The sequence below is a fragment of the Neolamprologus multifasciatus genome, chromosome 4 (assembly GCF_963576455.1).
Source record: "Neolamprologus multifasciatus chromosome 4, fNeoMul1.2, whole genome shotgun sequence".
NCBI classification, from domain to species: Eukaryota; Metazoa; Chordata; class Actinopteri; order Cichliformes; family Cichlidae; genus Neolamprologus; species Neolamprologus multifasciatus.
The window spans coordinates 18,344,750-18,367,653 of record NC_140442.1 but is presented as its reverse complement, the minus strand read 5'-3'; the positions used below and the strand labels follow the sequence as shown (position 1 = coordinate 18,367,653).

Here is a 22,904-nt window from a genome sequence, read left to right as displayed (position 1 = left end):
CAAATGTCTTCCTGAAGGCTGCAGTGTTCAACCACATTATGAGATTGCAGCTTTTGTGCTTCCTGACTCCGACCAAGAAGACATTGTTTAATTTAAATCATATGTGTAACATGAAATCTAACATTTCATTCTGAAGTGTCTAATTAAAATGGTATAAAAATAAAATGATGATATCTCTAGTAGTCCATGTTATATGATATTGATATTATTAATATAAATAAAGATAAAGCAGAAAAAAAAAACAAGTATCTGTGCCATTCTGACACCATCTGTTAGTCAAAGCAAAGTAGTGGTGATGATATTTTGAAAGTCTACCTTACATAGCTTAATTCTCTTAAATAAAGTAATGGCTGCTAACTTAACCCTAACACTAACCATAAACAGATTGGTGGTGTTTGATATGAAGGGGTTAACAGTTAATAACACTGCTGCTACCAGTGTTTTCTGTAAAGTCTTCAATGGACTGTATCAGTTACTGAAAGCTACATACTGAGCATGTGACACACTGAGTGATGCAGTTTTGTCAACTGCCACTAGATGTTACCATCTGTTACCAAGTTACTATCTATCTGTTTGTGTGTGTGCACGTGCAGATATGTCTGCTGGTATTAACCTGCATTGTACTAATACTAGTAGTAGCGTTACAGCAGGGAAACGGAAGGTGAGCTGTGCTAATTCCCTTGTATGCCAAGTTTAGTGTTTAGGTTTCAGGCCTTTTGTGTAGGATTTATCAATTTAAACTATCCACATATATTACACAGACATACAAGGTGGTTGAATGAGCATCATATTTGGGGCACAACGTGAATATGCGTAGAGAAAAAAAATATTTATTTTGCCTGCTGATATTCAAAATTGTTGGCGTGATGTTGTTTGCATGCTCGTTTGACTATATCATTGAAAATTTATGCATTCAAATGCCTGTTTCTGATTCCTGTTTAATGATGCATAGTGTCAGTCAGGATCAGCTGGAACTCTGCGTTCTGTCTGCTTGACTGCTGATTGGATCCCATTTGAATCTAGTGATGCTGCCCTCATCTCTGTCCAGGCACAAGGCCACTGATGACACGGCCCGCATTCCCACTCTAAACCCCTCTTCCCTCTGCATAAACATTTCTATGTGATAAACACTGAATTAATGTAATATTAATTATGACAGTTTTTCCACAAGCCTGCACCACAACTGAGAAATACAAATAGGGTTTTTTTCTCTCTTTATGTTACTAAAAATATTGCAGCTCAGAGATCATCCTAGGAGAATTCAGATTCAGTCACTGCCAATTATATCAAAATGGCAGACTACTATGCTTTACAAGGTTTTAAGACAATATAACTGTCATAAATGTAAGATAAGTTAGTTCCACATTTTGCAAATGCACCTAACTGCTTAAATATCTATTACTGTGACATTAGACAGGTGTTCCAATTTTATTTTTTTCTAAATATCTGTAGCATCTAAAACTCAGTATGTCATGTTTCCTGCAGTTTTTAGGCGTTCATTCCAAAAGCTTTTATTTTACGCTCCAGCTTTAGCTGGAACTCACTAACTCAGTTACTGCAAATTCTTATCAACAAATTAGTAGAAGCCTATTTGTTTATTTATTAATTTTTTTATGCCGCAAACGACAATCCTGCATCATGTTTAACACACAGTTGGAATAACTGACAAAATAAGGATAATTATAACAAGACATGGTTCCCAGGGTTTGCTTCATTCTCTCTCTTTCTCTGCTTCTCTTCCACTCTCTTTGCTGCTCTTCTCAATACTATACATGGTTACCATGGAAACACACTTGCAGCTCTCGAGTCGTGAGGCCAGTCAGCTGAGATACCACGTCTGGTAAACAATCCCGCAATCTGAACTGCTGGGTGTGTGTCAGAGTTTGTCAAAACATGTAGGCATCAGCCAAAGGTCATAAGTGCCAGAAAGGTGGCCGGAGCAGGGGTTCAAACTGAGACAGCTAATGTGACAGTGCTAAACTTTTCCTACTGCATGTTTTATTTAACAGACATTTGAATGGCATGTAATCCTCTTTAATCCACTATAAAAGGAACATGACTGAGAGGGACACGGATTTCTAAGTGCAGCTAAAGCTCTATGTTATTTTTTTCAGTACTAAACTAATGCAAAACAAAGTAGACCCCCAAACAACAAACACATGAATTAGACAGGGAAATGTAAAATGTGAAAGAACACATTCACAAGTGTATAAACTCTCATTCTGCCACCATATTTAACATACATAGACTATAACTGAGGTTCCTGGGTACTCTAAAAAAGCATTTAATAGCAGAATAATATCTATAACAAGGTTTATTTCTTCTCAAAGCATTATTAGCTATGCAATGTTAAAGCTTAAAGATTACATTATTACATTGTAATCAATTTTTATAACTTAAAAGCTTATTCACCATCCTTTGACTAAACCTCATTTGTATCGTATTTACACGATGCAACTATAATGGGCTATTTTGACTCAATTACAAAAATAATAAAACTAAACACACAACGAAGCCATCCGGACGTGTAATCACTCTGGCATATCCTGGGTCTGCCAATAGGCCTCATTTACATGCTCAAAATACCTCACCTGTCCAAACCACATAAGTGGTAACAAGACCCCAAGATGCTCGAACACCTACACTTGGGGCAGCAACTAACTGCCCCAGTGAAAGCTGGAGGTCAACAGAACCACACCATCTGAGAAAAGCAGAGACCAGATCCTGAGACCACCTAACCTGCTGCAGCTCAACCTCCATACTTAGCTGTACTTAGAAATATGATGAACAAAGTCAGTGACAAAGGGCAGCCCAGACAGGGACCAGCAGCCACTGGGAACAAGTCTGACTTATTGATGGCAATGCACGCTAAACACTCTACTATGGTTGGATGGAAACAACTAAAGCTAAATACACACTGCAGGCACTTAGTGCATTTGCCTTGTGCTATGACATGTGACAGGGAGAGCAAAGGTTTTGCGAGTGGATTTTCCAGCCAAGCACTAGACAGTCACATCAGGTGGAGCATTGTGACAGTGGAGCAGTATCAGCTGTTCTTTTCATGTGTTGCATAAGCAGAGCATGACCCAGCTGTCTCAGGTATATCCACCTCCAACACTTGATGAATTCAAATTATCAGAAGTTGCCCATTCAGATGATGAATGCAGCAAAGGAGACTTTCTTCTGTCCCACGCCCCTGGTATATGTGATGCTTTAACTTAGGACCTATGGCAAGTATTAACTGACTAAATAATTCCATTAATAGAAATACATAGGTGGAATTGAACAAACGGACTGAGAAAGTCATCCAAAATTGAATATATTAAAATAATATAATCTACTGGTAATAATTCAGAAAAAACAAAGCAACAAGCAAACATGGGTATAGTTTATCATCATATGGTCATGTTATACTTGTTATTCTTCATCTCTTCTCCTGGTCCATGTGTTTTTTTTAATTCTTGTTTTCATGCTTTCCTTTGCTTTTTGTACCATCGGTGCCCTTTTATCATTTGTTTCTTGTATACCCTCCCTCTACAGTGTTTTTAATCTCACTTTTCCCTTCCCTCTGCAAGTTCATCTTTGCACAGCTGCAACAGTCTCGGCCTTGTGTTTCTTTGTGTCGTTAATAAAGGGTTTGCTTGTCTTTTTGATTCGTCTATCCCCTGTTCAGTTCTGGCCCAACTCGTTGGACCAATCACCTGGATAAAGACTCTTGCCAAATAAAGATTGTAACCCTGATCTGGTCCCTGAGCTGTAGGTTTAAATTCACTTGGTATTGACACACTTACAGTCATTTGAGAAAATTAGGACACTTCATAAAATAATCGGCTCTGTATTAATAAATGTTCAAATATCAATATCTAATCATGTTTTCATGTATTACTGGAAAAGAAAGTGACTTAATTGCAATTAAAAAAAAATACACACCAAAAAAAGATATGAACAAAAATGTGTATTTTAATGGAGGAAAAAGTTAGGACACCCTGCCCCTTAATAACTAGTGTTGCCCCCTTTGGCTGATATAACTTCAGTGAGACACCTTTTGTAACCTTTTACCAGTCTCTGACATCGACAGCAAGTTTGGGCCACTCCTCAATGCAGAATTCTTTCAGCTGTGAGATGTTTGAGGGTTTTCTTGCATGTACAGTCTGTCAAGTCACCCCACAGCATCTCAGTGGGATTAAGATCAGGGCTTTCACTTGGCTATTCCAGGACTCTCTACTTAGTTTTTAGCCAGTTCTTGGTGGATTTGCTGGTATGCTTTGGCTCATTGTTTCAGATTCATGATGGATTCTATGATGGTGAGCTGGCCAGGTGCTGCTGCAGCAAAGTATCCCCAAACTAGGATACTGACATGGCCATGCTTCACAGTTTGTATGAGGTTCTTTTCTTCGAAGGCTGTATTTGGTTTACGCCAAACATGTCTACTGTTCTGGTGTCCAAATAATTCAGTTTTAGATTCATCTGTCCAAAGAACATTATTCCAGAAGTCATGGTCTTGGTCTACGTTCGCTCTGGCAAACTTCAGTCTGGCCTTAATGTTTCTCTCAGAGAGCAAATATTTTCTCCTTGCACACCTTCCATGAAAGTCAAACTTGTGTAGTCTCTGAGTCATGCACTTTAACATCGACAGCAGCCAGAGCCTGCTGTAGTTCCTGTGATGACATTTTAGGATTTTTGATGACTTCTTTGAGCAATTTGTGGTCTGCTCTGGGGGTGAATATGCTTGGACGGCCAGACCTGGGCGTGGTGGCAGTTGTTTTGAATGTCCACCAGTTGTAAATAATTTTTGAGATGGTGGAATGGCTGATGTCAAATTCCTTTGAGATCTTTTTGAATCTCTTACCAGACTCATAAGCAGCCACAATCTTCTTTCTGAGGGCATCAGACAGCTCTTTAGATCTCACCATGGCGCTCACTTCAACACTTCAACAGTCAGGAGCACACCAAACTAAATCTGAGGTCTAAATAGGGCAAGTCTCCTTTAAAATGATGGGTAACAATGTACTGATCATGTGCACCTGACATGATACAACTGTGTGTGATTTTAACCGTTTTAAGTGGGATGACATGAGGGGCTGTCCAAATTTATTCCTCACCCGAATTTGCATTCTTTTTAAATTACGTTTCACATAAAGTTTTAAAAAATGGTTTTCTTATTTTTCAGTTGTTTAGTTATATTATTTGGATCCCTCAGTATCATTGAAATTTATATTAAATATCAATATGTCCAAATATATTTTAAAATATACAGGCTTTCATAGTGTGTCCTAATTTTCTCACATCGCTGTTGCTGGGGTTTTCTAAATGTGCTTTGAGACACTTTTAAAGGTCTCCACAAAGAAGGTGGTTAATCGTTTCACTGTCCAAAAACTTTCAATATTTATTTATATAGTACAAAACCTCATGTGTCATGCCTCCTGCATACTCTGTTTGTAGAGCATGCACTGAATACCTTAAATTATATCTATCATTTCATAAATCTCGGAATAACCCTATTTATAGGCCCAGCTTTGAAATGCTGGCCTTTGTAAGTGAATGAATGACAAGGCTCCAGCAGACATCATTCAGCCCTTTTGTGGGCATTTACTGAAGCTCCTACAAAGAGTATCAAAGGAAAACTCCAACAATCCTCGTAAATAACCTTGGTTACTTCTGCTGACTTACTTGATTCTTTAAGTAGGTTTACTGAACATGTACAACACATTTTTTTTTACAGATTGTATAGTTTGCTCGTATAGGTTAGAATCCACTAGGAATCTCTCCAGGTACTCTGGCTTCTTCCCAAAGCAATGCAGTTAGAGCTGTTAGCCCTGCAACAGACTGGCAGGGCTAACAGCACACCCTAAACACCTGTTTAGGGTGTGCCCCACCACTCGCCCCTGGCAGCTCGAATTGGCCCAACTCTTGAGTTGCGTTGGGTTTTATGGCACTCCCTTTAATTTAAGAATAAGGACATAGGTGGAAAGGCCATATTACAATGTGATATACTGGCCTGATCTTCTATTTCTGTTCCATGATATGTATAGTGGGAACTACTGGCCAGTCAATCCTATGTTGCACATTAGCACGGATCTGTCATAACGACATAAAATGAAGGGCAGTCTAATGATCTTGATTGCCTATTGAGAAAACCTGATGCAATGTGTGAAAACACTATGATGTATGCACAATGAGTCACCTCATCAGCACAGAAACCTGGCATATGATTACATTCGCATCAGACCTGCCCTTAATGCCAATAAAATTATTCCATTCAGGAGGAGGTAAGTGCACGAGCCATTTATCACCCAGCAAGCACAATTACAGACAAAGCCATGCATAAATTGTAGTGTTAAACATTATCATATTGAAGGAAAAAAACAGAAGAAGCTGCAAATAACCATATGAAAGAGATGATCCTCTATTTAGCATAGCAGTAAAAATAAGAAAATATACTTAAACTGAAGCTAATGCTTGCTGACAATGTTTCAAAGTTAACCATGTTGATATATAAATGATTGCTGGGAACAAAAAACACATTCAGTTGTTGACTTTCCAAAATAAAAGCCTGCAAAAATCAAGGCAACACCAAACACACATAAATAAAGCAAGCAGAAAATGGATGCACCCATCTGGAAAGATTTCAACTGATTCATTATTGGAGTATCCAGTGTCATAATCCCAGAACCTTATTAGTGATATAATAACATCCCCATTTCTTTCCAACATAGTGATCACAAGAAGTATCGGGAATTAAAGGTCCTGACAGTAATTCGGTAATAAAAGGGGAGTCATTAATTGTTTGGCTGCTAGGAAAACGTTTGCATGCATCAAAGTGAGAGTGAATTTAGGAAAGAAGTATTTATGACTAGACAGCTGGTTGAGGTTAGTTATGAATGCGAGCAGGCAGGCCAGCAATTTTGGGTCCCATGAGAGCAAAAGCACTAGCCTGAAGCTCGACATTTTCTAGTCTGATAGAATTATGCTTTTGAGAGATGACCTATCTTTTTAGCTTCATGTGAACTTTTAAATGGCTAACCAGTCTGTTCAAATATGTCTGATAGACAAATTCCTGTAGATTTTTTAGGCCCATCTTTTTTTTTCATGATTACATGATGTTACTCCATAAACTGACGTAAGTACTTTTTAACTTAAGCAAATAATTTCATTCATAACTTTGTCATCAATATTGGTCAAATTCATCCTCAGTCATGGTTTTCCATCATCTTTATTGGATATGTGTAGATACAGATAAAAAAAAAACTTAATAACCTAAGAAGGTAGGTCAACAAACACTTTTTGACTCCTGTTCTAAATTCTTGGCTAATAGTAGACCAGAACTGAACAAATGCAGGAGACAGAAGAATATTAGAGAATTTCCTTAGATACTTGTGTGGAAAAAAGGGATGGGTAAGAGAGGTCAAACACACTACAACTTAAGAAAACACAAGCAAACAGAAAAATGCTGCAAAAGCACACAGAATACACTGGAAACTGAATAAAACACAGTAGAAGTAGAAAAAATGTCACAAAAGCCTCTTAAGTTGCTCCCTGATGGGGCCGCCCCCTCCCTGAGCCTGGTTCTGCTTTAGGTTTCTTCCTGTTAAAAGGGAGTTTTTCTATTCCATTGTCGCCCAAGTGCTTGCTCATAGGGGTCATATGATAGTTGGGGTTTTGTCTGTTTTCTTTCATTACCTTCTTTACCTTGCGATATAAAGGAAACTGTTGATGATTTGGTTTTATATAAATAAAACTGAATTGAATTGAATTGAATTTCACCAGGGTCACCATATATCTGATTTATGTGTGTGGATATTGGAAAACAAAACAAAAACCTTTCGCATGATGATTTTTGATGCAAGAAATCCCCATTATTTTTGGAACAGGTCCATTTTAGCGTAGACAGTACGACACAGCCTATTGTGCATGCAAGCATAAACATTTAAAGAGGTCATCACATATGAATGCAGATAGAGCGAAATTAAATTTGTTGCGCATCATGCTACGACAAACCATTGGTGTTGGCTCAACAGTGGACCTACTGATATGAATAAAAATTAATAAGTCTCAATGCCACAGCACTCTCTTGAGCTAATAGTCCTCTGCTGACAGAGAAAAAAAAGACAGAGATTGAGAGAGTGTGAGTTAATAAACTGAGGTAAACATGTGTGTTTGCATGTGTATGGGCGTGCTGGCTTCTGTGATGGAAAAAAATGCAAGTGTGAAATGAGGAGGGGAAGAGTGTTAATTGAGTATGATTACACCTTCAACATATTTCTTGCCGTGAAAAAAACAGAATCATCCTCCTCACTGTCCACACAGGCAGAACATCCTCAGGGGCTTCTCATACCTCTAGATTTTTCCTGCAATAGCCTGATTCACAAACTGCTGGGAAAATTCATCGCTCCCATCCTACTCCATCTTAGAGCTTCAAATGTGTTTGCGGTTAAAATGAGAGGGAAGAGAAGGAAGAGGAGGAGGAGGAACTGTCAAAAACGTAGGCTCTCATTTGAACACAACAATGCATTTTTTATTGTCCCCTCACCATAACCTAGAAAAAAATGCTGCAAATTATTGAATTGTGCTTGGGGTCAGATGCTGCTTTTAGCATTATTGTGTTTTTGGAAGGAGTAAATAATTAACATCTATCATGAAACTGTACTTATTAAAAGGTCCTTCTCTTCATTGATTTCTTTTTCTTTCCTTCTTTCTTTTTTTTTGCATCTGTTCAATCAAGTTTTGAGGGCAGTCAGATTGCTTGTGCGCCTATTCACGTCTTGAATGTGAGGTAGAAGGAATCACTGATGCAGTGACTGCATGTCTGTGTCAGCCTCCTGTGTGTGCATGCAGAGTTATGGCAATCAACGCTGGATAATCCTAGGTGTGATGACTTGAAGATTTTATGAATATTAAACACCACACACCAGCAATTAAAAGAGGTTAAGTGGTGACCCAATCCGCAGGTAGGTTATACTGTAGTGAAAATGAAGCCAGTTGTAGATGCCCACTGCAGTTGGACTATATTAGTCTACGCAGAGGTCTAGGCTATGCATCCTCCCTCCCTCTCTATCTCTCCCCCCTCGCTCTCTCTCTCTCTCTCTCTCACTTATCCACTCCCGCCGTGGTGCTGAGCCTGCGACGTTGGAAGGGAAAAAAAGCTCCCTTTTTGCTCCCTCGACGTACGATTTGGAGGAAAAATGAATGAAGGTACTGTACAAAAATTGCCCCTTTTCATCTTTTATATTTTTTAATTATTTATTTATTTTAACCCATCCTGGTATGATAAAATATATGCACGCGACGGCAACGGGAGGACGCACCTGCACCACAGACTCCCAACGCTTTGCTAGGTTGAGTCCTCTTGGTGCAACAGAAGCTCCATATGGCAGATTTCATGAGGTCATGAAAGCACGCTTTTCCCTGTTTGTGGTTTGAATTATCCGCGATGAGGAGCAAAGTTAGGTTTTAGAAATATGTACGTGCAATCAGGAGAATTTTATTGCTGGGTATTAGCGCGCATTTTCTTCGGGTTTTTTTTTTTTTTTCTTTTCTTTTTGGTACAGTTGTCGTTCATAAGGTGGTATTCCTGCGCGACTGGCTTTAGAAGTGATTAAAATCTGTGGCGGTAGATTTAGAGTGTCACATGAAGCTTGGCTGGTATTTATGCTGGATTCTGCGGAGATAGGATGGCCGGGCAGAGTACGCGCCATGGACAGATGTGCGCGAGGGGATTTAGTGTCGAGGGAGGGAATCGCTCAGGGCATAAAACTGACTGTGCGTGCGCGCGCGCGTGTGCTCTAGCTTGTGGGTTTTTCTTTTTTTTCTTTTTTTTTTTGGAGGGTGAATGGATGGACCAGCTACTCTGTTGCGCTACAGACACCTCTCTGTTCTTCTACCTGCAGTCAGGGCTTTGGCTTAAGCTGCCTTTAGTTTCACTGTGCTTCGCGCGTGTGTGAGTTAGCGATTGAGGGAGAGACACACACAGAGAGAGAGATAGAGAGAGATAGTCTGCCGGCAGCAGCAACAGTGTCCGACTACTGACCGATGGACCGCACAGATTCTTTCGCCCACACATTTTTAGGCTGCTAGGCACGAGATAACAGTTAGCAAATGTGAACAACACTTTCCTTTTTTGTTGTAATCACTAACTTGATTATATTAATTGTAGGGCTGCAACTAAAGATTTTTTGGGTAGTCGACTAACAAACAATTTTTCGCTCGTTAGTCGATTAGTCAGGGATTATTTCAATAACTCTAATTATCTCCGTGTCCTGTGGAGAAACGTCCTGTTCTAGGCTCCAGTACCTCACCTGCTCAAGTCTGCCCACCTGCGAATATCACCCTTTTGTCTCATCCCACAGCAAATTAAAATAATGACCCAGGAAACATATGAATTAGGTATTAGGCAATACAAATTATAGTGCTAGTAGTATTTAAACAAATAATAATGTGCAAATAGGAACTGGAAAAAGACTTCTGTCCCTACGTTCAAAACAAGCTTCCAATTAAATCTATTTTTTTTTTAGTTTCCAGTCCAAATTAACAAAGTTTCCGAAGTTTCCAGATGATTCAGTTCATGAATTCACGATTGCAGTGGACGTGCTCTGGAGTTACGCTTGCTGATAACCATGCTAAAGGTGCTCTCTGTTGTGACTTCAGCCATCTGAGAGGTGCTCAAGCCTTTTTACAGGACAAACACATCTATACAATAAAATCCTGCGTCGATGAAATTTTATAGTCGACGTCATCGATTATGTCGACATATCGTTGCAGCCCTAATTAAGTGACAGTGTGCGTGTGTGTGCGTGTGTACGCATGCATGTGTGTCTTTGAAAATGATCTGCATACATCATGTAAATACACAGTATAACAAAGGAAGGACTTGTGTTTACTTAGATAATGAAAGAGGGAATGCATATAATCAACAAATAAGGATGCTTCCTGAAATGGTGCCATTGGTTTCTCCTTATAGTGACAGGCTTGGACAGGTGACAAATTAAAAGAAAAAACATAAACGGTTGACCCGGCAGCGAGGAGACCCCCGTTGGCTCTGTTATGCCTGTGGGGTTATCTTGCTGATGGTTTTGGTCCACTTGTCCACTTAGATGAATGCGTCGCTGCAAATTTGTGGAGGCTTGCTCTGACATCCTGTTTTTCTACATCCTGACTAGAATGGTCTCTTCCAGGATTATAGGGTCTCCATCCATAGGGCACAGTGGTTCACTGAATGATGACTATGAAAATACTATGAGTCATTAACTGCAGCTTTCGCTACACCTAAATCATAATTACTTGCACATAATTAACAAATAGCCTAACGATGACGCTCGACACCATCACCAAAACACAAAGCTGGGGAATACATTATTATATTTTATTATATATGTATTACATATGAGAGGTGGGAATCATCAGATATCCCAAGATACGATTATTATCACGATACTTCACTCATGATTTTTGATTTTAGATTGTGTGACAATTGCAATAACATATATTGTGAATTATCACCTTTTTCAACTGCAAATTATCCTTAAAGTTTAACTCTGACATTATCTGTTTTATCCAAAGTTATCTCACTTCATCAATTATTGCTGTAATACCGAAGTCAGTAGTCATCAGTATGCCATTATATGGGGTGAAGTTCACAAATATATACAATATATTTCTGATAATATAGCAGTTAACTGATGAATCAGTGAACATTGCGTGTTTCTGTCTACATGGACAGAAAATCACATTTAACTATTACATCTGTACTCAGCAATCTTGCCCTGTTCCATATGAATATATCTTGAACACAACCAGCTAGCAGTCAGCTAAGTCAAGTCCCCACAAGTTATGCTCATTCATAAAGACTGATATCAACATGTTGGCAATCTGTCTGCATTTATAAATTAGATAGAACTTGCAAACCTTCTGCAGCCTCTCTATTGGTGACTGTCCAAGTCAGACTGTTTTCAGAAAGGCTGCTTCCTATCAAGTGAGATAAGGCCTCTTGTTTCTACTATTCCCAGAGAATTTTAACATTTTAACAAAACACACATATTTAGTGTCTCTTTATCAATACAATATTGTCTCACAAAATATCGCAATACAATACTGAATCTTTTTTCTCTCCCAACCCTATTATTTATCAGAATCAGGATCCAGAATCCTTCTAATTTTGTTATTGTGATTATTTTCCTTTCATTTGTCACATGTCAGTTTCCTAAGCAGGCGGGTTCCTTCGTATGCCATATAGTAAATTAGCTTTCACTTTTTTACTCTGGCTCCGTCAATCACTGTCGTTACCTACTTGCATAAATAAAAAATACATAAGAGCTACATGTCAAACTATAGAGAGCCCCATATCTTCCCTTAATAGTATCAGTTTGCCTTCCACACATTTCTTAATTTTCTCTCCACCTGCTGCATTCATTTGTCAAATGATTCCCTTTGTTGCCCCTGGAGGAATGATGAGCAGTCTCCAATCAATTGCAATCACAGATCAGTGGTGCACCAAGGAAGAAGGGGGGGGGGGGGGGAGAAAATCAGTATGGGAGGTGTGCCTGGGAGACCTAAATAATGACCACCTACCAACCAAAAGCCTTTGGCTTGCTGCAATATAATCTTCACTTCATCAGGATGCTATTGAACTGTGTTACTCATAAAACATCTGTGGTGCTGGCTGTTAGGTCAGATCTCAAGAGCTGACAAATATAATACTAGCAAAAACTTTGATTTCAGTTTTATTTCAGTTTTTATGAATGAAAACACTATAAATTGACACTGTAGAGTTCAACGGAGGAAAGATAGGTGAGTGGAGGACTGGACTGGTGCCAGATGGGTGGGAGCTTCAGTAGTTATTGAAAAGTTAATGACTTGAGCCATTAGTGCTATTTTATGGTCTTAACCTCAGAGCACTTAGAGACCAAGATAGTTAGAGCTCAGCTAGCCTAAGTTAGGCATCTTGTCCTAGGATCCAGGTCAAACGATGGTGGTTTGGTGAAGGAGTCTAGATGTAAAACATAATATTTGCTATCAGAGAGAAAGGACATTCTTTTTTCTCTTTCTATTCCATATGGCCAGTATAATAGCACAAACTAATGTGGAGATTAAATGCATGAAAAATGTTGTACATATGTGACAACATGTATAGTGTGCACTTCTGATTACTGATGGGATGTAAACCCAGATGGCTGGGAGCGTGACTGACTGCTTAGCTGCCTTGCTACTAAATCACTACTGCTACATCTCACAGCCGACTTTGTTGAGATGTTGCCATTTTGCAACTCTAGACTCCAAGCTGTAGATACAAATTCAGCCTTATTGATAACAGTATACAAGAAATGTAGGATTTAAAACACAGGACTGAAACCTCCTATGACAAGGAGACATATGGGACCGAGACTAATGGGCTTAAAAGTCAGTATTTTATATGATCACTAGTAGTTTTCCAGCCTTGTTTAAGGAAATTAAAAGCTCTTCTTTGGATGCTGACTGTCTTTTGTTCAGTTCAGTGTGATCATGATCAAATTCTGCTTCAGTGATGTTGCGGTCCAGGTTCTGGGGAGGCCAGTCCATGACTGATAGATTTCCATTGTGTATTTTCCTTTCCAGGTACACTTTTACTCCATTGGCAGTGTTTTTGGGATCATTGTCATGCTGAAAAATTAAGTTGTTGCCAATTTGTACTGCATGGCGGATCAGCACCTGATGATACTTTTCTGTGGTTCATACTTCCATTGACTTTCATGAGGATCCCCAACAGTGCTGGCTGAAATGCACCAAACCATGACTCCACCATGTCTTTCAGATGGCTGTAGATAGTCACTTTGGTACCGTTATCCTGCCCTCTTCTATACATACTGCTGATGATTTGAGTTAGAAAATAAATTAATTTGGATCCATCACTCCATCAGACCTGTTGCCCCTGATTTTCAGTCAGGTTCTTGTGTAGTTTAGCGTCTCAGCCTTTTTTCCCTGCTTCCCTTCCTTAATAATGACTTGTTGACAGCCACTATTCCCCTGCGTTTTTGATGACACTTCAGTGAACAGTGCATGAATCAACTGAAGGGCCAGATGCACCATCTTTGGTCGTGTGTGAGGTATTTGCAGGATTTGTTTTTATTTCTTAAAAAGATGGCATGCCAGATACTGTTCATCTGCTGTAGATACATTTTAGGCTTGCCTCTTTTTCTTTTCTCTTTCATATGTCCAGTTTCTTCAGTTTTTTCTCAAGGGCACACTGCACACCATTCTGAAAAATGCAAAGTTTTTGGGGATCCCCTTGGTTGGTGAAGTAATATTATTTTATCCCTGTCAAACCTTGGTATCATTGGCATTTTTATGGATTCAGCTAGTTAGTAATAAGTGCCTAAAGATACAATTTAAAATGCATTTAAATGTTTTCTGGTATGTGTAGACACAGCAGTAATTAGTTTTTTGAGTTAGGTACCTTTTCTATTCATAGGTCAGTGTTAAGTAACTTGCAGGGGACCAAACTTTGAAAGACCTTCAGAAAGCCTGGGTAACTCAAGACCATCTAAAAATTACAACAAAAGTCTGGCCTCTTGGAAGCAAAAAAGAAATAAAAAGGTGAGATGGATCAAGACTTTTGCACAGTACTGTATATTTACAATGAGGTCTTCAACTAGCTTTTTAACTGATAAACTATTATAATAATATAAAAATGTTTTTTTTTCCTTTCCTATTCATACTTTCTGTATCTGAAGATAGAGACTATGAAAAATCTGCCACACTGTGAAATTGTAGACCTCTGTAAACTTTTACAGTAAATAAAGATGTAAATGTCACTATCATGCCTTCCTAAATGCAGGGTTGATTTACTAAGTTGCAGTCCATTATGGGCCAGTTCATTTTGAGCACTGTGCTCATAATGGACTTACCTAAAGTTTATATTCCTGGAAATCAGGTTTCTCAGCTCACTGGCCCACAGTTGTCACTCCCCACCAGATTTACCTCTCGTAGCTTCCCTTTTTCTCAGCCACGCCCCTCCAAATCAATGTCTGGATCCACCAGAAAAGATTATGCAAAGATCCTGAGAGGGATAACCCCAGGGAAACATCCACACTTGCTTACTCCTCCACATCAAAATTCTTGGCCACAGCACACTGTGCTCCCTTTTCAGCCTACCAGCTGTTGCGGTGCTGTGTGCAATCAATACAACAGTCATGTTTCACAACAACTGTCACTCCTTCACTGCCAAGAACCTGTGGGAGGTCCCCTTGGGCAAGAAACTGAGACACATAGTAGACGGTGAATCTGTGACGGGGTTTCAGAAATGCAACATCCAGTGACAGATTTGAGAGATTTAGAGTCAGTTTCATTAGCTGTACTTCAACTAGGCGGGAATGTGTTGATAGGGGGGAAATCTGTGTTTCCCTGTGTCGGAGGATGAGACGTGAAAGGAATACAGAGGGTTTACACAGCACAGTGCTAGGGACTGGGAGAAATGATGGAAAGCAATGCATGTAACAGGTAGAGATGGGGAAATAAGAATGTTACAGTATGAGGAGTAAGGGCAAGAAGAACGGGAAAGAACAGGGAGGAATGAGAAGCTGGCGAACCAGCTCTTCCACATCACCTAACCCGCTGAATGACAGGAACTCTCACAGGAGGGTTAAAGCACATCCCATACCTGTCAAGCTAACCATAAATTCAGGAAAGAGTTGATGGAAAATCTGCAGAAATCCTTGTCACCAAGTATTTTCAACCCAGTGCTGAATGTAAAGTCACACGCTGCCGAGTGGCACAGACCCGTTACGCGCTACCTGAACTCAGCTACAGTGTGACTTTAAAAACAATGCTGAAGTCATTTTAGCTGAATCAGCGAGAGGCATAGGCGTTCTTTTCTCATTACTTTCATAGCCACATGCAGATCCGCAGAAAGCCAGTGGGCTTTAAACAGTGTGGGAATTGACAAGCACTTTTAAGTAAGGACTCAGCTCCACATCTGCTCACATCTGAGCCTTTATTTCAGGGCCAGTCTGATTTCGGCTCTCGCATTAATAGATTTGCAACTCTGAGCTTTATGACCGTAATTGGAGTGACAAAGTGGTGCAATATGACCTGACACTGACAAAATGATTCTGACGGAGAATGGCTGTCGCACACAAAGAGGAGGGTGAACTGATGCGTGTCTGTCTGATGGAAGGTGTTGGTGACAAACTCAAGCAACACGTGCGCGAGTGTTTTGATGTGTGCATGGACGGTCACGCCTCGCTTCAGAATAGAACATCACAAATTGGCTACACTGTGAGAAAAATTTTCAGCATTGCAATGGTAATGCATTTAAAGGGGCAAAGTTCAAGCAATCAGCAGAGCTGCACTGCTGCACACGCACACACGATAAACCTTCTTCTTGACATCGTGCACCAAATGCGTGCTTCGAAGCTATTCAAGCTGCAAATTTTCCCATCTCTCCCTGCACTCTGCCAGTGCACATTTCCCCTGCTCAGCTTCAACTACCACGTCACCCACCTGCAGACCTGCAGACTGACTGGAGGTATTTTTACCCATCATTCCCCAATACCTCTACGCAAGTGTTTTCTGCCAGGAGTGATGAGGTCAGAACTCTATTCTCTGCCTTACGTAAGTACCCCAAATGTGAGTTGTCTGACTGAAATGGTCAGAGAGAGGGAAAAAAAACATATCATCATATGCGAGTCAAGGTTCCAGATCTGTGTATTTACTGTAAGGTGGTGATCTGGACCAATAAGTCCACATCGTTTCAAAAGTGAATGGAAATTAGTTCAACTAGTTTAAACTTTATGAAGTGTTTGGAGGCTTTCTAAATTTAATAATCTCCAGAGGATGAAGGCGTTTTGACATGACTCATCCAATATGCAGCTGTTACTGATGTGAATCATAAGAGCAATATTTTTAGAGTCTTAGAAAATGGACTTACTCATATGTTAAGCGCACACAATGTGAAACTGTTTACCTTGTAAGTGTCAATCAAAATCAGTGTCAGGGAAAAAACATATATTGGAGCTATTTTAAATGCTGTGATTGGTGATTCTTTTTAAATTTTCCACCATATCTGCACAGACCTCAACAGAAAGTTGATGAAGCTTTTGCATGTCTGGATGGACGCTTATTACGATCCATGATGTTATGCATGTGCTCTTTTTTTCATGGCATGAAGATGTACTGTATCTGCTTAGTGTTCAGTGTTTGTGTGTACTGTATGTGTGTTAAGTAAGGACGCCATCTGCCATCATCTTTGGTTTGTGCCAACCCTCCCCCCACCCCTTTTAACTCACACCCATGCTCATATATACAAAATCCCTCGGCGTTTGAGTTTCATGAAGGAGCGGGAAAAAAACTCGCTTGCCTGCTGTGGAAGTGTGTGTGTGTGTGAGAAGGGGAGGCAGAAAGTAGAGTGGGAGGGATGTGTAGAGCAGTGCAATTGTTCAAGGGTGATGAATAAAAGCACAGAGATTAATCGCAAGAGAAACTTGTGGTATTTCTGCTTGATATTTAACCTCTGGTATGCTACTTTCACTTTAAATGGATGCTTAGCATATTTACTAGATACACACACAAACACGTACACACAAATAATGAAATACAGTTACATGCACATACTTGCACACACATAGCAAGTGGATTTTGGAATAATGCCTTGTTTTTCTGAACTGCCCTAGATTCATTTGGCATCTGTGCTGCACACTCATCTCTCTCTCTCTCTCTGTTGTTATCACTCTGCTTTTCCTCTTACCCACAGACAGCGACACTTTCCATCGCCCCTTTTCTTGTAGCCTGCCTCTCTTGGATATCTTCCTCTTTCCTTGTCGTTATCCATCTTTCCCCCGTCTTCCCTCCTCTGTTAGTACTGACTGCTAAGATCTGGGTATAAATATTTTAGCTCTGTCACCCATTCTGCAACTGCAGTTTCACAGAGAGACTGTATCTCTAGTCAGCCTGCTTGTGTGTGTGTGTGTGTGTGCCTGTGTGCATGCCTAGGCACTGTTGATTTGGATGAGTATTTGGTGGCATGTTCTACTGAAGCATCTGTTTGCATTCTAATTAGTGTGATTTTTGCCTACAGAAGCTGACTGTTGCAATGTCTTGGCCACAGAGTTGGTCTAGAACCCAGTTTGTGAAATGTGTTATTTGTTTTCCTCTTACATACGCAAAAGTTAAGAGCATTCTGGTACTGAAAACAAAACGGCATCCAGAGAGCACTGAACACCTGAATACAGTGGCAATTGTTTCATCTGTTGAGATTGCAGTAGAAGTTTAGCATTTTTGTTATTAAGCAATTTTCTAAAGAAAAGCGGCATTTATCGTGCTTTATGATTCACTGAAGCTGCATTTTGTTGTGGGAAAAAGGTGAAGACAGACCCTGGAGGCCTCATGGCTGATTTAATGGAAAAAGCCAAGCTTCGACAAATCAGTAAATTTGCAATGCTTTTATAAAGTTTTAAAACACGTTTAGGTCTTCTATATTTTGTCATGATTTAGACTTGATTCTTTTTGCCCTTCAGTCTAAAGACATTAAAAAAGCAAAAAGCAGTTTTTTTTTAAAATACAGATATGCTATAAATGTGTATGCTTTGCTGCTTCTACAAACTAATTGGAGTACACCTGTTCCTAACTGAATTCACTGAACCTTATCTGCATAAGATCTCAGTTTCATGGGCCTTGCGACCAGTAGGAGACCCTGCTGGGGAAACATCTTTTTTTGCATTAAAGATGCTGTTCTATATGCAAACATTAGTAAGGTACTTCCCAAGCAGTAGTGAAAATGTGGTTGGTGCAATGGAGACTTCCACTTTCAAAGTGAAAGCTGCATTTTTGAAACTTATTTGGTTGCAGGGTCAGGCATTCAAAGTAAAGGATGAAGATGGATTATCTCTGTTTCTGGTTTGCATTACTCTTACAACCCCTCATCTAAAAGTCTAGGGGGGACAACCCAAGATTATGGAACGAGAATAATATTAAAAAAATTATTATACATAATATATATAATATATAAACTGTATAGAAAACTGTAGCAAAATGTGCAACAAAATATATATAAAATGTAGCTAGTAGACGTCAGGGTCTCTAAGACCAAGACAAGAATCATAAATCCCCACTCAGAAAAGAAAAGAAATACTTAGCTATATCTAAAAACAAAATTTCAGTACCTAAGCTTCCTGGATGGTCATGAAAAAAGAGGAAACCTATATAAACACAGTGGCAGAGAACCCCTATCAAGCTTCCACGAACATACAGGCAAGTTTGATCAAACAAAACAGGATGCAGCCCACAGGTTTGTCACAGTTCACCTTCCAAGATCATTTTGAGTTTTGACTGAACGGCATTAATCCTGCAACTACACATCACAGAGTGCAGTGGCCAGATGGCATGGAGGTTTCGCTAGATAGACAGTTTCATCATTGAGAGAAATGCGGTTTAGATGTGGCAATAAGGTTTGGGAGACCCAGAACATGAAGGGCCAAGCATAAGTCGATGCAACAGTTGCTCTTTTTGACATTTCACTTCTGCTTGGTGAGCATTGATAAGTGTTTGTGGACAAGCAGTTGTCTTTCATCTAAACTCCATGCCAGCTATGAGGGAACACAGAAGTCTGATTTTGACCAGAAGACTCACACCAAGTTTTGGGTTCAGCCCGTACGCAACTGATTTTACTCAAGCATTCTCCAGCAACCACATGCCAACCAGGCAGGGAACACACATTTTCTTTAAGTGACTGACAGGAGGTTGTTGGTCGATTTCTAGGCCAGTGTGAATGAGACCTAAGGTCTAAATGAAATGTGATAACCCTTTGAGAGCTTGCCACAAAGCGAACAAGACTGAATATGCACTGATCTAATAAAGTGAAAATTAAACTGTATGGTCACAGATCACGGGTTCTGGGCATTACTCCACTAACAGCGTCAAGAAAAGATTTTACAGAATCTTCAGGATCTGTAGGTGATAGGATACATTTAAACAAGACAAGAATCTGAAGCATACCACTAAAAAAACACAGAAGTGACTTCATGCTCTGCTGCATTCAGGCATGGGTGAATGCACTAGAGCATCTCTTATAAGACCTGAAAATAGATGTTCCCTATTCAACCCAGATGAGTTTGAAATGTCAAGATGTTTTGAAGAAACTGCTGAGAGCAACATTTGCTAAGCTTCTAGGGTAATTCCTGAGACATGAGGTTGTCATTGATGCCAGACGTTAACCAATTACTCAATGAAGGGCCTGAATATGAGGGCAGCAATAGAGTTCAGAGACTGTACTTTTAAAGGAAAAATCCTATATGATTTAAATTTGGCTGATATCCCCTTTTAAAGTAGCGTCCTTGTGTAATTATAAACTGTTCCCAGCAATTCTGCTGTGCTTTGGATTGCTGCTGTTCTTTCAGATTTCCATTTGTAACATGCACTGGATTTCCACCACTGTGTCAAAATGACAACCGTTCAAAATGAAATTTATTTTGGAGATGAGGAAGAAATTTAAATTAACCCGATCTGGCAACTAGGCAATGTTTTGAGGAACTACGATGTTGATGGATTTAAAAACAGTCTGTTAGCAGACACAATGTGGCACATGCCTTAGTTCAGGATGTTTTTGACAAATGTTCTCTAGTTCAGATGGCACAAAAGTTGCAGTAAAGCTCAGCACTGGCAGTCTGTGGAAAAACTTGTAAATGTCAAAGAAAAAGATGAGAATGCATTTGGTCTTGCTCCTCACTTAATGCGCTTCCACTGGGCTTAGACAGAAGGGTGAATTCAGGTTTGATTATGCAGCTCCAAATCACAACAACAGTCACCTCAAAGCCCTTTCTACTGTAAGGTAAATAAGCTACAGTATTCCGGAGAAACACCCAATAATTAAAATACCCTAGCTAGCACTTTGCAATGGTGGGAAGGAGAAACTGGCTTTTAACAGGAGTAAAACTCCAGCAGAAGCGAATCCTTTCCTGGTAGTTGTTGCTAATGATAATCATTTCCATGAAGGCTGAGTCTGAGATTTTTCCTTTAAAAAAAAAAAAAAAAATTTACATGAAAAACTTGGCTTTTACATTTTCATTGTGGAGACTATTTGTGGATTAGTGAGAAAAACAACAAATTAAATAGATTTTCGGATGAGTCGGAAGCTGTGGAAAACTTCCAAAGTGACTGTATTTTATGAAAAAAATACTGAAACACGAAAAGCTCTGTTTGGACGGATCACCCTTTGATGATTCTGGGAAGACCACTTCTAAATTGTTCCAGCGGATTAGAGATTAGCTCATCCCCCACTAACCTGCAGCCTGCAAAAACCTGTAGGTACTTGTGGCTGCTTTTAGCTTTTAGCTTACAGATTTCCAGACATGAAAAAAACAACTCTGTATACCTTTGTGCCTTCATTCATAAAAAAGACTCATGTTCACAAGCTTTCAGATTTACTGTTATGTTTTCTGGCTGAGAGTCTTCAGCTGTGGACTAATGCAGAAATAAGTAATCAATAGTCAAACACTACCTTTCCTTTAGTCAATAATAATATTGATTGCGGTACATCCTCAGTTAAAACAAGACAGGGAAAGTTCATTTGTTCTTCTTTTTCATTTTCTAACACTGTCTAACACTGTTTTGTTTTGCTGGTCTGTAGTCACAGAAACCCACACAGACTCACTGCAGGCCCTGAATACAAGCAGACATAGGCTGTAAAATGTGCACAAAGCTAAGCCAAATGCACATCACATAAACACAATGCATATGCATCCTCTTTGCTCTCCTAGGGTTTCAAATCATTTCACAAAGCTCACACTTAATCCACCAGCCAGGCAACAAAGGCTTAGATGTGTGTGTATGTGTGTGTTGTGTATGTGACACTGTACTGTGCCATGGTTTATATGCATGGCACAGTCATGTCGTTTATACAGTCTCATACTTTTCTAAACAGCTTACATAATAAAAGTTATGTAGTAGGCAAACTTTCATGATTTGGATACCAAAATCTGAAGCATAAATAGATTTTTTTCTTAAAATCTAGATGTTTTTGTTTTTATTCAGATGGAAATCCACTAGCTGCTTGAGCTGATGATGACAATGACTACATATCTGTTCCTGCAGTTTGTTAGAGTTGCCTGGGGGAGTGAGTGAGTCAGTGTATATGTCTGAAAGCCTTACCTTTTAGTATTATATTACATAATATATATCACAACCACCCAAAATATCCATGATTGTAAAATGTCACAATTCACACTGATGCCAACCACCTTTCTTAAATTAAACTTAAGTCCAGTTTTCATCAATAAAGGATGTTTTCATGATACTTTACATGTATTTGAGTTAATAATTCTTACCTGCCTTACCTCATACTTTTCTATAATGCTGTGGACGCAGCTATTTGTAAAGTGGAAAACTATCAGTGATAACACTACAGTTACTTATCAAACAATTATGCCGTTATTTGTATCCCATACATTTTTCACTTGTCTTTGTTTCTTCTATACTGCCATTAGCCATTAAATACTGCTTTTCAACAACTGCCAAACATTAGTCTGCACATCAGCTATGACAGAAATGGCAAAACAAGCAAAATATGCTCAGTAGACATATGCACATCACTTTGTCTGATTGTTGCATGAAAAACAAGAACGTGACCAGAAATAGCTATCCTCTGTTGCAAACAAAATATCAACTCCATACAAGCACTGGCCAAAGAAATGTTATACATACAATTTCAGTTTGTACAGCAGAGCTGCGGTTAACACATTTTATGTCAGGTGCTCTTTGGGCAGGTTTTTCAGTTTTGCTGTTGGTGGATTGTAAAAACTCCTTAAAAGTAGATTTGTGTTGAAATGTAGGTCATGTTAGGTGATCCTAATGCTGCAAAGTAATGTAATGAGTAGTGTAAATAATATATAAAGTAAATAGAGAAATGCACTTCTGCTTGGTTGCAACACTGCTCAATGTGTAAT

At 39.3% G+C, this 22,904-nt stretch overlaps 1 protein-coding gene across 2 annotated transcripts in view; it reads left to right on the top strand.

Moving 5' to 3' along the window:
• The first annotated feature begins 8,997 nt into the window (after window positions 1-8,997).
• elfn2b (extracellular leucine-rich repeat and fibronectin type III domain containing 2b) overlaps window positions 8,998-22,904 on the top strand; it is a 79,790-nt gene continuing 65,883 nt past the window's right edge. For both annotated transcript variants that reach the window (XM_085156631.1, XM_085156632.1), the window contains exon 1: window positions 8,998-9,192. The gene's annotated coding sequence lies outside the window, so the exon portion shown is untranslated. The remainder of the gene's footprint in view (window positions 9,193-22,904) is intronic.